Source organism: Canis lupus, chromosome 10, assembly GCF_011100685.1.
Source record: "Canis lupus familiaris isolate Mischka breed German Shepherd chromosome 10, alternate assembly UU_Cfam_GSD_1.0, whole genome shotgun sequence".
Lineage (NCBI taxonomy): Eukaryota > Metazoa > Chordata > Mammalia > Carnivora > Canidae > Canis > Canis lupus.
This window is the reverse complement of record NC_049231.1, coordinates 50,154,656-50,167,868: the sequence shown is the minus strand read 5'-3', so window position 1 is coordinate 50,167,868 and position 13,213 is coordinate 50,154,656. Positions and strand designations below refer to the sequence as shown.

At 42.7% G+C, this 13,213-nt stretch overlaps 1 protein-coding gene across 4 annotated transcripts in view; it reads right to left on the bottom strand.

Annotated features, from left to right (window-relative positions):
* TTC7A (tetratricopeptide repeat domain 7A) overlaps positions 1 to 13,213 on the bottom strand; it is a 144,891-nt gene that overhangs the window by 130,870 nt on the left and 808 nt on the right. The window lies entirely within an intron of this gene.

The window sequence follows — 13,213 nt, the reverse complement described above, 5'->3', positions numbered from 1 at the left end:
AAAGGCAGGCGCCAAACCGCTGAGCCACCCAGGGATCCCCTGCACTTTTATTTTAATAGTGGAAAGGGGATTGTACCATACATGAACTCCAAAGAGCCTTTTCCCTACTGCCTTAGGATATGTAAGCCCTCCCATCCCTGTGTACCTGTACCTATGTTGAAGTAGAAGAATTGATGAGAGACTAGGCAATTACCTTGATAGATTGAGTATCTAAATGGTCAATTTATGGGGCAACTGGGTGGCTCAGCCGGTTAAGTGTCTGCCTTTGGTTCAGGTCATAGTCACAGGGTCCTGGAGGAGTCCTGCTTAGCAGGGAACCCACTCTTCCCTCTCCCTCTGCCTGCCACTCCCCCTGCTTGTGCTTGTTCTCTCTCTCTCTCTCTCTGTCAAATAAGTAAATAAAATCTTAAAAAAAAAATAAATGGTCAGCTTATGTTTTGAATTAAATTGGGTTTTAGTCGGGTGGACTAAATTTAGTTTTCTCTCACTTCCTATCAAGATGGGTGCTTTGGAGGAAATAAGATCAGTTATAGAAGATGAAAGGGCTGTATTTGTTTCACACCAGGAGTACTGTGTACATTTTCAACTCTACACTTCAAATGAAATTGATAGGTTGGAAAGTTTGTATCTTTTCAAGGCTTTTGATCTGCATTTCCACTGTGCATCAGAGGACATTTTTCCCTATGTGTATTTTCATAACACTGGATACTTACATTTTTGCCAGTCTCATAGGCCAGAAATAATAATTTAGTCTTTCCTTGTTTTTTAATAAGGTTGAGCAAATTTTGCATTAGGAAAGGACACTTACTAGTCACCAGGGCTCCCTTTGCCCAACTGTCCATTTTGATATCCCAATAAGATCTTAGTAAGTTTGGCCCAGCCTAAAACAAATGGGTTCCAGAGTAGACTAAAAGAGGCCTATCCCTTCCCCACACCCCAGGGCATAAATTGGCCCTTGAGAAGTATAAAGGGGAAGGAGATACTTCCCAAGGGACTCCTGGAGGCCACCATCAGGGCTGCTTTAGGCTTGATCTGTCACTTTCCCATGTTCCCAGAATCTAGATCACTCATTCATATCCCCAAAGCCTCATTACTGCCCTTTCCCTTTAGATACTAGTGACCACAGGCCAGAGCTCTTGCCCCAAGGGAGGCCAGGCTACCCATGGACCAATTAATTAGCTATCACAGGTGACTTGGCACTAAAAGATGGGCTCAACCAGAGTCTTCTTTCTGGGGATTTCGACTAAGAAACTTGGAAAGAATTTGCTTGTAAGCAGTGGGAATAAAGTTGTAAAGATAATAAGATAATGAATTGAGCCCTAGGCAAGCCCAAACCAGGCTGAGTCAGCAGGGAGAGAAAGATGTACAGAGTCAAGGAGCTGTTCCCCTCGACACAGGGACCTCTCCCAGGTCAGCGCTGCTGGCCTCCTGCAACTAGGGCTCCTCCATGCCTGGCTCCAAGAGTCTGCTGCGGTCCAGCCCTCTGCTGCTCTGCCCCCTGGAAGACTGCGGTGCCTTCCAGCTCTGCTTCGTACCCGCCTCAGTGTGTAGGTATGGTTAGAAGATGTTCCTGATAGACTCTGGATTGGGCTTTCCAAGCTACTCCTAACATCAGGAAAGGTTTTGATTATAAAGAATAAAGGGTATGTGAGCTGTTTCAGAAACATGTTGAGCAGATACAGAGCAAGTTTATATGGACCTTACAAGAAAAAGAAGACCAAGTGTTTTACACTGAATTCTCTCATTGAACTTGGATGAAGAGGGTTATTTGCTTAAGGCCTGACCTTGGCAATCCTGGTAGTATACCCCCAGGGTGGCATCTAAAATGACCCACTTTATCCTCAACATCCTCCCTTCTACTGCCATATAGTAGAGGATGAGTCATCAGTCAGTACAGAGAGGTTCATTTAAATACTCTGGAAGGAGGATGCCTGGGTGGTTCAGTGTTTGAGCGGCTGCCTTTGGCTCAGGTCATGATCCCGGGGTCCTGGAATTGAGTCTCACATCAGGCTCCCTACAGGGAGCCTGCTTCTCCCTCTGCCTAAGTCTCTGCCTCTCTCTCTGTGTGTCTCATGAATAAATATATAAAATCTTAAAAAAAATACTCTGGAATGTTCTGTGACTATATGGCAGTTACTAAAATAAAATATTTTTCCAGAAGGATCCATTTCTATCATTAAAACTTTACCCTTTTTTGAACAAAGGATGCTTTGTCAAAAGAAGTCCCTTTTCATTTTACTTTTCTCCATGTCAGGCATGGTCCTTGAATGTACTGTAGACCCCGAGAACCCTTCTCCTAATCACTTACAAAGGATAATGAACCACTTGATGACTAAGCAGAGGATTTGAGCTAATTCTTGGAGTAAACAGGGGCTGAAAAAACTCCAAGAGGATTAACTACCTCTGTTCCTACAATTACTATGACACTGAAAAGTAACATTCCTGTTGAAGTTTTATAAATTAAATCTTACTAGGAGGGCCGAAATGATGCTGTAGAAAATGTCCTCTATATGAAGAGACTTTTGTAATGTGAGTAGCCAGACTGAAATAGTTTATTGTATGTGTTTAGCTAATGTCCTGTATGGATCCCAGTGTCATGAGTCAAGCTCCCACCCATGAGTCAAGCTCAGTCCAGCTCCCACCTACGCTGTAGAGCCTTCCCCTACTGGTCAAGTTCATATTCATTCATCTGCCAACTCAGTTTTAACATGGTCTGTGTCTTACAATTCAACTCTGTTCACTTTCAGTATTTAATTACTGCAAGGCTTTTTTTTTTTTTTCCTTAAAGAGGTGCGGTACTCAGTGTAATACATTTTAAAACTCTTCTCTTGCCTCTTCCGTTTTCTGGTTTTGTTTTTTGTTTTTTTTTTTAAAGATTTTATTTATTTACTCATGAGAGACACAGAGAGGCAGAAGACATAGGCAGAGGGAGAAGCAGGCTCCCTATGGGGAGCCTGATGCAGGACTGGATCCCAGAACTCTAGGATCACGCCCTGAGCCAAAGGCAGTTGCTCAACCACTGAGCCACCCAAGTGTCCCTGTTTTCTGTTTGTTATTGCAATCTTCAGTATATTTGTAATAATCGGAATTCCAGATATAGACACTCAGTAGGTGTCACTGATGGTTGTGGGAACAAATTGTTTAACTGATTCATTCACTTATCCATCCTTCATTTATTGTTATTAAAACTGTGGTTAGATGTTGGATAGAGAAGGGAAAACAGTTATTAATGTTGCTTAGAGAAGAACAAAACATGCAAAACATAATGGTGGAGACTCGGGGGAAGATGAGAGAGAAGTCCAGACAAGTTTGTGAATTGTCTTTTCCTACCATTCACACTACACTTTATATATGAATATATTCCGTATGTATTCTCTTTCTTTGAAAACATCTTGAAATCATGGTAAAATAAATTAAGCTTTTTTTTCCCTTTTTTTAAATTAAGCTTTCAGTTGATTGGAGAGTTAAGCTCACAGAAGGTAGGGAAAATTCTCTGTGATCAAAAATTAAGAGGGAGGGCAGCCCCGGTGGCTCAGCGGTTTAGTGCCACCTTCGGCCTAGGGCCTGATCCTGGGGACCTGGGATCGAGTCCCACATCAGGCTCCCTGCATGGAGCCTGCTTCTCCCTCTGCCTCTGTCTCTGCCTCTCTCTCACTCTCTCTGTGTCTTTCATGAATAAATAAATAAAATCTTAAAAAAAAAAAAATTAAGAGGGAGCTCAGTTGAGGGGAGGAGCAGTGAGAATGTTGCATGAAAAAAAAAGAATGTTGCATGAGCTGATGTGGAGCCCCCCATCCCCTGCCCCCAGGAGTTTACTAGTCTCAAGAATCAAGGTGCTTTTTTTTTTTTTTTTTAAGATTTTATTTATTTATTCATGAGAGACACACACAGAGAGAGGCAGAGACACAGGCAGAGGGAGAAGCAGGCTCTCCATAGGGAGCCCAGTGCGGGATCACGAACTGAGCCAAATGCAGACAGACACACAACCACTGAGCCACCCAGGTGCCCCAAACCAAGGCATTTTTTAATGGACCTGTAGTAACAAAAGAAGAGACCTTGCATTAACAAAAGCACAAAAATAGACATGTACTTCCTCATAAAACTAGGACCCTCAAACGGCTGTACCTTTGGTGAAAGTATGAACCAAAGATGAAATATGCAGAGACACACAGAGAAACAGTGAAGCTGTCTCTCTTAGCCTAGCATCTTGATTGAGTTAAAAAATGTTCCCCTGAGAAATTATAATACCAGTCTGTTCTTACTCAGGTCTAAAGTACAATCTTACACTACCTATGGAAAGTGGGTGCCTGTGCGTTGAAAAATTAACGCAAAAATGGATACCAAACAGAAGCAAACATAAAATATCTCTGAAGAAACACACCATCCAGGCCACACAAGGTTCCCATATAAAAGGCCCACTGAAGATGAGCTCATCATCTAAAATTACAAAATACAGGAGGATAAATCACCATGAGTGAGAGCTAAGAAATTCTCAAGAGGGAAATGGTATAGACCTGATCTAACATAGCGTCAGCCTGGCATGACTATTCTACAATTAAAATCTCCAACTCCTCAGAAGAATCTGTCAGTAGCTAAAACTGTTATCTTTTGTTTTCCCCCAGACAGCTTGTTCAAGAGCACATGTCACAGACTAGACTCTGCCAGATATCAGCTGAACGATTAGCCTCCCTCTACCCAAATAGCAAACCAAAAGATCTAAACACTTCCTGTTCCTTGAGTGTCTTTAGTTTTTTTCTCTCTTTTAAATTCCTTCTTGTTAACAGAATAGTGACTAACCCCCCCCCTTTTTTTTAAGATTTTATCTATTTATTCATGAGAGACAACACAGAGAGAGGCAGAGGGAGAAGCAGGCTCCCTGTGGGAAGGTAGACACTCAGCCACTTAGCCATTCAGGGATCCTGAAAAGAGAATGTTTATCCAGAAGAACTAATGTCGAAAACTCCAAACAAGAACAACATGATGAGAGAGGAGAGGAGATAAAAGCGATATTAAGAAATGCTAATGTGTTTGACCTAGTAGAAGGAAGACCTATCTACTTAGAAGTTTAAAAAAATCAACAGTTGGATTTTTCACCAAAAGTCATGAGTTTTTTGATAATAGTCAGCGATGGAAGAAGCAGAGTCATTAAATGCAGATGACCATCATTTCCACCACCCCCAAGTATAGTAGGTCTGAATTCAGATCATCCAACAGAATCCAAAACTCTGCTGTGTTTCACTCTTACCATAAATAAGAGTAAGAGGAGAAATACAAAGCCCTACCCCATATCTTGATTAAAGCAGACTTCAGTGACATCAGTAGTTTGAATTGCCCCTTTTGTGGTTATCTTGAGCTTTGTGTATCCTAGGACAATGCTTCTTGGTAAGATGTAGGGTGGTGTTTTCATTGTTTAAAGCATGATGGCTCCAGCAGCCCCCGTGGTGCAGCAGTTTACACCGCCTGCAGCCTGAGGTGTGATCCTGGAGACCCTGGATCGAGTCCCAGGTCGGGCTCCCTGCCTGGAGTCGGCTTCTCCCTCTGCCTGTGTCTCTGCCTCTCTCTCTCTCTCTCTCTCACTCTCTCTGTATGTCTCTATGAATAAATAAAATCTTTAAAAAAAAAACTTCTCTTAAAAAAATAATAAAATAAAGCATGATGGCTCTGAAAAAAAAAAAAAAAAAAAGCATGATAGCTAAAGGGGAGGCTGTGGGGCAGCCTGGGTGGCTCAGCAGTTTACCGCCTGCCTTCAGCCCAGGGCGTGATCCTGGAGACCTGGGACTGAGTCCCACATCAGGCTCCCTTTATGGAGCCTGCTTCTCCCTCTGCCTGTGTCTCTGCCTCTCTCTGTGTGTCTCCCATGAAGAAATAAATAAAATCTTTAAAAACATTTTTTAAAAAATAAAGGGGAGGCTGGAAAAGAGAAGTGGCTTCATGTTCCAAGGCAGGTCCTCAGGCAGGTCAGTTTTAGCAAAAAGTGCAGAAAGTAAACTCTAAAACTACCCATGCTTAAAAAAAATAAAAAATAAAAAAAAAATAAAACTACCCATGCCTGGGCACCCTTGGAATGTCTGCATGTACTCTTGGAGGTACTCATGCTTCTTGGGAAGAGTGAGGGGTCATTGTAATGGAATGAGGAGCACAAAGAATGTCAGAACTAGGCAGCTGCTTACAGTCAACTGTAAGCAGCTGCCTAGTTCTGATGGCTTTAAGCATAAGAAAGCTTTATTTATTTATTTATTTATGATAGTCACACAGAGAGAGAGGGGCAGAGACACAGGCAGAGGGAGAAGCAGGCTCCATGCACCGGGAGCCCGACGTGGGTTTGGATCCCGGGTCTCCAGGATCGTGCCCTGGGCCAAAGGCAGGCGCCAAACCGCTGCGCCACCCAGGGATCCCATAAGAGAGCTTTAAAAAATTAAATTAAAGGGCACCTGGTTAGCTCAGTCAATAAATGTGACTCTTGATTTCAGGGTCATGAGTTCAAGTCCCATATTAGGTGTGGAGTGTACTATTTTTTTTTTTTTTAGGGGGATCCCCAGGTGGCTCAGTGGTTTAGCACCTGCCTTCAGCCCAAGGTGTGATCCTGGAGTTCCGGGATCGAGTCCCACATCAGGCTCCCTGCATGGAGCCTGCTTCTCCCTCTGCCTGTGTCTCTGCCTCTCTCTCTCTGTGTGTCTCTCATGAATAAATAAATAAAATCTTAAAAAATAAATATATATATATTTTTAATATTCTATTTCAGGATGCCTGGGTGGCTTCAGTTCAGGGCATGATCTTGAGATCCAGGATCTAGTCCCACATCAGGCTCCCTACAAGGAGCCTGCTTCTCCCTCTGCATATGTCTCTGCCTCTCTCTGTCTCTCATGAATAAATAAATAAATCTTTAAAAAAAATAAAGATTCAATTTCTATTTATTCATGAGAGATACACAGAGAGAGACAGAGACTTAGTCGGTGGGAGAAGCAGGCTCCTTGCAGGGAGCCCGATGCAGTACTCAATACAGGACCCCGGGATCCCGACCTTAGCCAAATGCAGATACTTAACCACTGACTTTAGCCAAATGCAGCCACTTAACCACTGAGCCACCCAGGCACCCCTGTGAGGTGTACTAAAAAAAAAAAAGGTTAAATTGAAAAAAATCACAAACTCAGAATTTTAGATTCTTAGCTCAGAACACAATCAAAGCCTCTAGGAGTGTCTTTTTTAAAAAGTCTCTTTTCGGGGACTGAAATGTATAATACCAATGTATTTAATCAAATAAGTATGAAGACTATACCATTAGAAATGAACAACTTCCAATTTCAACTAGACCTTCAAGTCAGACCAGAAAGCCTTTGGTTTCCTCTAGGCAGTTGGCCTTCCCAGTTACACCATGATGATTTCAAACTTTGACCCACTCAGTCTCTCCTCCAATCACAGCACTGTTAGAAAATAGCCATGCTTCCCAAATCCCAGGCCAGTCCCCATCTGGGCTTTAGATCCATTGTCTCCTGCCTCCTTAGAAATCTTATCCTTTCAATTTTGCTCACTCTGCTGTGTCTTTAGTCTGATCTTTACCGGCTCCTTTCCAAAAGGGTGTAAGACATACACATGGCACTCCATCTTAAAGACAACCCTTCCTGGATCCTGTGTCCCCCTCTACCTCCTTTTCTTTCCCTTCACAGTCAGTGCTTGGAAGACTTGCTCATATTTGTTGTACCTGGGGGCTTACCTACCAGCTGCTCATCGGGCACTGCAATCTGGCTACTGCCCAGCACTGCCCAGCTTCCTGAGCCCCCAGTGACCTCCCCTTGATCAATTCAGTTGAGTCCATATCTCACTTGGCCTCTGTTTCACTTAGGAATGCTTTGGAATGCAAGTGACAGTCTTAGAGTAGCTCAAGCAGGAGTTCTCTACACCTAACAGGATATCCAAAGGCAGGCAGCTGTTGGTGCTGGTTCAGCAGCTCCAGAGCATTTGAGTAGTCCTTCTGAAATTCTCCCTGATTTCCCTTCACAGTTGCACATGACTGCTAAGGGGGTACATCCCCACTCAGGACTGGAAGGGGAAAGGTCTGAACCAGTCACTTAGCTCTTTCATCAGAAATGCAGAAGATTTCCCAGGTTTCCCTGCATCTCACTGCCAGAACCATATCACATGGCCATTTAGCTACAAAAAAGACAGAAAAGTAAGTATTTAATGTTTTTTAGCCTTTATTGTGGCAACAGACAGGAGGAAGAGGGTGGACATTTGAAACTGGGCTACCACCACCCAGTCTAACTCACCAGAATCGGCATGGTGCAGCTCTTTCTTTACCTACAACCTACTCACACCCCTCTTTCTCGTATGCACATTTTGCACAGAACATACTCACTCCTCCATAAAGGAGATAATCCTAAAGTTTCAGCCAGCTCTTACAGACAGCATGGGTCCAGGTACTCTGTGTGCAGGCCACTCGTTCAGGTACAGATATGGTTTCTCATGGCCTGATGACTTACACTAAAGGTTAAGTACTCTGCCAAAATGAAAAAGACAGTACCAAGTGTTGGGAGAATGGGGAACAACAGAACTGTCACATGCTCTTGCTGGTGTATAAATTGTCACAGCCACTTGGGGAAACTCTTGGCAGTATCTAATAACACCAAACATCTGTGTTCCCTATGAGCCAGCAGTTTCTGTTCCAAGGTAGATACCTGACGGAGATGTGAACAGATGTATAAAAAAAAAATGTTCTGCAACATTCAAAGAAGCATTATTTGTAATAGCCTCAAACCCAAATGTGCATAGAATAGCACGCAGAAATGAGAATGATCTAAAACTGTACATGCTATAGAGGAATCTCAATGTTGAGTCAAAGAAGCCAGACACAAAAGAGTATGTACCATGTGATTACATCTATAGAAAATACAAAAACATGTAAAATGCCTCTGTGCCATAGAAGTCAGGATAGCAGTTACCCTTTGGGGAGAGGGTGGTACTTGGAAGGGAGGGCAGGGGGGATGCCAGGGTGTTGGTAATGTTCTCTTTCTTTTTTTTTAAATTTTTTAAAAGATTTTATTTATTGGGCATGAATAAATAAATAAATGAGATTTTATTCATGAGAGACACAGAGAGAGAGAGGCAGAGACACAGGCAGAAGGAGAAGCAGGCTCCACTCAGGGAGCCCGACGTGGGACTTGAACCTGGGTCCCCAGGATCACACCCCGGGCCGTAGGTAGCGCTAAACTGCCGCACCACTGGGGCTGCCCTAATGTTTTCTTTCTTGATCTGGGTGCTGGTTATATGGGTGTGTTCGGTTTCTGAAGATTTGTTGAGTTGTATGCTTTTCTATATGTGTACTTTCCTTTGTTTATACTATTGTGAATTAATAAAAAATACATATGGTGGTCTCTGCTCCTGGTTCAGGAGCTATAGAGCTCCAAAAACCTCTATAATTTCCCAAGTGACAAGAACACTAGGAACACATCTTTTGTTTTAATATTTGATCTTTGACCCTGGTTCCTGACACAGTTCCTAAATCCCTTGGAATTTCCTGGGTAATGGGAGTGTTTTGTTTTAATGAGGTGACTCTTGGTGGGCTCCTGGATGACTTCAGCATGGGACCTGGTCACCAGAAAGACCAAGCCATGATTAGAAGTTTGGAACTTTCAGCTCCACATCCCATCCTCCAGGAAGGGGAGAGGGACTGGAGATTGATATCAATAATAATCAGTCATGCTTATGTCAGGAAGTGATCATAAAAATCCCAATAGTACAGATTTTGGAGAGCCTCTGGGTTGGTGAATATGACAATGTTTTGGGAGGATGGTGCACCCAAACTTGGCAGGGACAGGAGCTCCTACACTTGGGACCCTTCCAGACTCTTTATTTCCAAATCTGGCTATTCACTTGTATCTTTTAAGATATAATAAACTGGGAAGCATAAGTAAGCATTTCCCTGAGTTTTAGAAGCTATTCTAGCAAATGATCAAGTCCAAGGAGGGAGTTTTAGAAACCTCCAATTTGGGATCCCTGGGTGGCGCAGCGGTTTGGCGCCTGCCTTTGGCCCAGGGCGCGATCCTAGAGACCTAGGATCGAATCCCACGTCGGGCTCCCGGTGCACGGAGCCTGCTTCTCCCTCTGCCTGTGTCTCTGCCTCTCTCTCTCTCTCTGTGTGACTATCATAAATAAATAAAAATTAAAAAAAAAAAAAGAAACCTCCAATTTATAGCCAAATTGGACAGTAGTTGTAGGTAACCTGTGGACCTACTATTGTGATTGTCATCTGAAGTGGGGGGGGCAGTCTTATGGGACTGAGCCTTTAAACTGTGGGGTCTGCACCAACCCCACTTAGTGTCAGAATTGAATTGCATTGTAGTACACTCAGCTGGTGTTGCAGAGAATTGCTTGGTGTGGGGGGAAAATCCACATACCTGGAATCAGAGGTATTGTGTTTCTGAGTAAAAGAAAATAGGAGTGTCTTTCCTCTACACTCTACAACAATAAAAAGTATAAAAACACTTCCAGTGCACAATGTGAAGAAACAATGAAAGCTTCCTTTTAGGGAAAAAAAAAAAAAAAAGGAAGAAGAAGAATGGAAAGCATAATATACTCCCTTCAGTAAAACATATCCATTCCTGCTAGAAAGCTATAGCAAGGGATCTCTTCCATGGCAGTGCATTAAGTTTTTTATTGGGGAACCTGGTGGCCCCTCATGTCTTCTGTCCCCTGGTTGTGTGGAATGCACAGTGTTTGCATCCTACTCCCTGTTGGAGGGAATTCAGGAATCCAGGGATTGCCCTAAGGGTTAAACAGTAACAGAACAGTGTTGACCAGGCTTGATTTTAAGGACAAAAATGATTCCCTCAGTCATTTGTTAGGCTTCTGGTCAATTCCATGGATAAGTAATCCCTTATATAGGGAGTCTTTAAATGGTTTTCTAAATTAAAGATATAATTTTTTTTTTCTGAATAGGTAATGTTTTTCTTGTTTAAAAAAAATCAAAACAATACCAAAAGAAATAAATTAAGGCCTTATTCTCACCTCTGTTCTCTTTTATTAGTTTCTTGTGACTACAAGTGTTTATTTTTGCAAAACAAGCAAACCAAGTATTAGAGTATTTAAGTCTTTGAGGGACTGCTTTTGTATGTGCTCACTTACAGTTGAGGCAATTCAATACAACAGCTGCAGGGAGAGATGCCACCTCAAGCCCATTTTTGCTACCTTGGCCTCAGTCTTATCTCCTGATAAAGCTGCCTCTCCAGTTGTGCTGGCTTCACCTTGGCTATACAAAGAAAAGTATTTGTTTCAAACCAGTGAGGCTCCAAGTTGTGGGATGTGACCAATTTAGGTTGTAAGCTGCCAGTAAGGTATTCCTCTCTTACCAAAGCCTTATTTTAATCTCTGCCTTCAAATCAGATACTTCTAATCTAGATTTGTCACTCTCTTAAAGAACTTTACTGAAAGCTACTAAAGGGGGGAGAAAAGCCAACACTGATAATGTTTTGTCTTGTTCTTAAGATCGCTCCTACAATACAGCGTTGGTTGGCACAGCAAGTGACAGCAGTTTGACAGTTTCACTATGGTTTAACAAGTTGGTCACTAGCTTTCCAATTTGGAATAGAAAGTCTTCAACTCTGGTTACCTTAATATTCAGTAGCTTATTCCACATTTTAATGTCTGTTTTTAGTGTCTTACTAGTGACACCAAATTACTTACCTGTGAGGAACGGTACAAGTTACAGGACATTCACTATAAATGGCTTAAATTAATGTGTGTTCTCATTCATGGGCTAGAATGGGGACAAGAAGGTGTGCAGGGAAGTCAGTTAGGAAGCTCTCCCTGTAAGTCAGGTGGCAGGTGATGGTTTCATGGATATCAATTATACTTCAGTAGAGCTGGGGGTGAAATAAGAGTAGCTCCTGGGGATCCCTGGGTGGTGCAGTGGTTTGGCACCTGCCTTTGGCCCAGGGCGCGATCCTGGAGACCCGGGATTGAATCCTACGTCGGGCTCCCGGTGCATGGAGCCTGCTTCTCCCTCTGCCTGTGTCTCTGCCTCTCTCTCTCTCTCTCTGTGACTATCATAAATAAATAAAAAAAATTAAAAAAAAATAAGAGTAGCTCCTGGAATTTTGGCTTGAACAACAGAATGGATGGCAATGATATTCACTAACGTGGACAAAACAGAGACGTACATGTTTGGGGATGAAAATTAACTTGGGGGTAGGCAGGTTTTGAGATGCCAATTAGGCATTCACGTAAAGATGTCAAGTATGCAGTTTTTTTTTGTGTGTGTGTTTTTTTTTTTTTTTTTTTTAGCATTAGGAATTACAGGAGAAGGTCATTGTTAGAGAAAATTTGGGAGTCACCTGCTCATAAATGGTACCTAAATCCACAGGACTAGATGAAATCACATGAGAAGAGTGGGTAGATAGAGAAGGGGACTCAGGATTGAACCCTGGGCACTTTGATATTTATAGGTTGAGCAGAAGATAAACCAGTGAAAAGAACCCAAGAAAGAATAGCCAGTGAGGTAGGAGGACTGAGAGGGCATGATGTCAGAAAACAAGAGAAGAAAGTGTTTCAAAGTGGGAGTGGTTGACTGTTGAATAGTACTGAGAGGGCAAGCAAAAACAGAAGGGGCCACTGGATTTGCATGGAGATAGCAGTTGCAGTAGCTTGGTGGCGAAGAAACCAGAGAACAAGCTTCAATGATGATGGGAATCATCTATAGAAAGCAATTGTAACTCGAGAGAGAGATAGAGGGTAAGATCCACAGAAAAAGCGGGAGTATTGGCAAACAGAATCAGAGCACAGGGCCATGTCTTGTGTATCCAGTAGCTGCTAGAGCAGTCTAGGACATAGGAAGTACTCAAGAAATGTTACCGGATCAATAAATAAATGAGCAAATGAAAGAATGGATGGATGGCAGATGCAGGGCTGAAGAACGAGCTAGGTCCAACTTCAGAGTAAGGAAAGAAGAAGGGGGCCTTGAATTAAAAGTTTCTTCAGGGACTTTGGGATCCTGGGATTTTTCTCTGGGCGGAGGGTTGACATTTCATTCTCAGATGAAGATGGGAGAAAGAATGAGGCACTGCCAATGGCGGTTACCTTGGCCAACTTTCAAGGCCCTGATCTGCTAAATAACGCAGAATGCAGGGAGGGTTCTGGGTTCATCCACTTACTTAACCTTTCTTTCTCTCCCAGTCTCTCCCTTTCTGGATCCAGACTCACGAAAAAATGATTTTGTATCTTT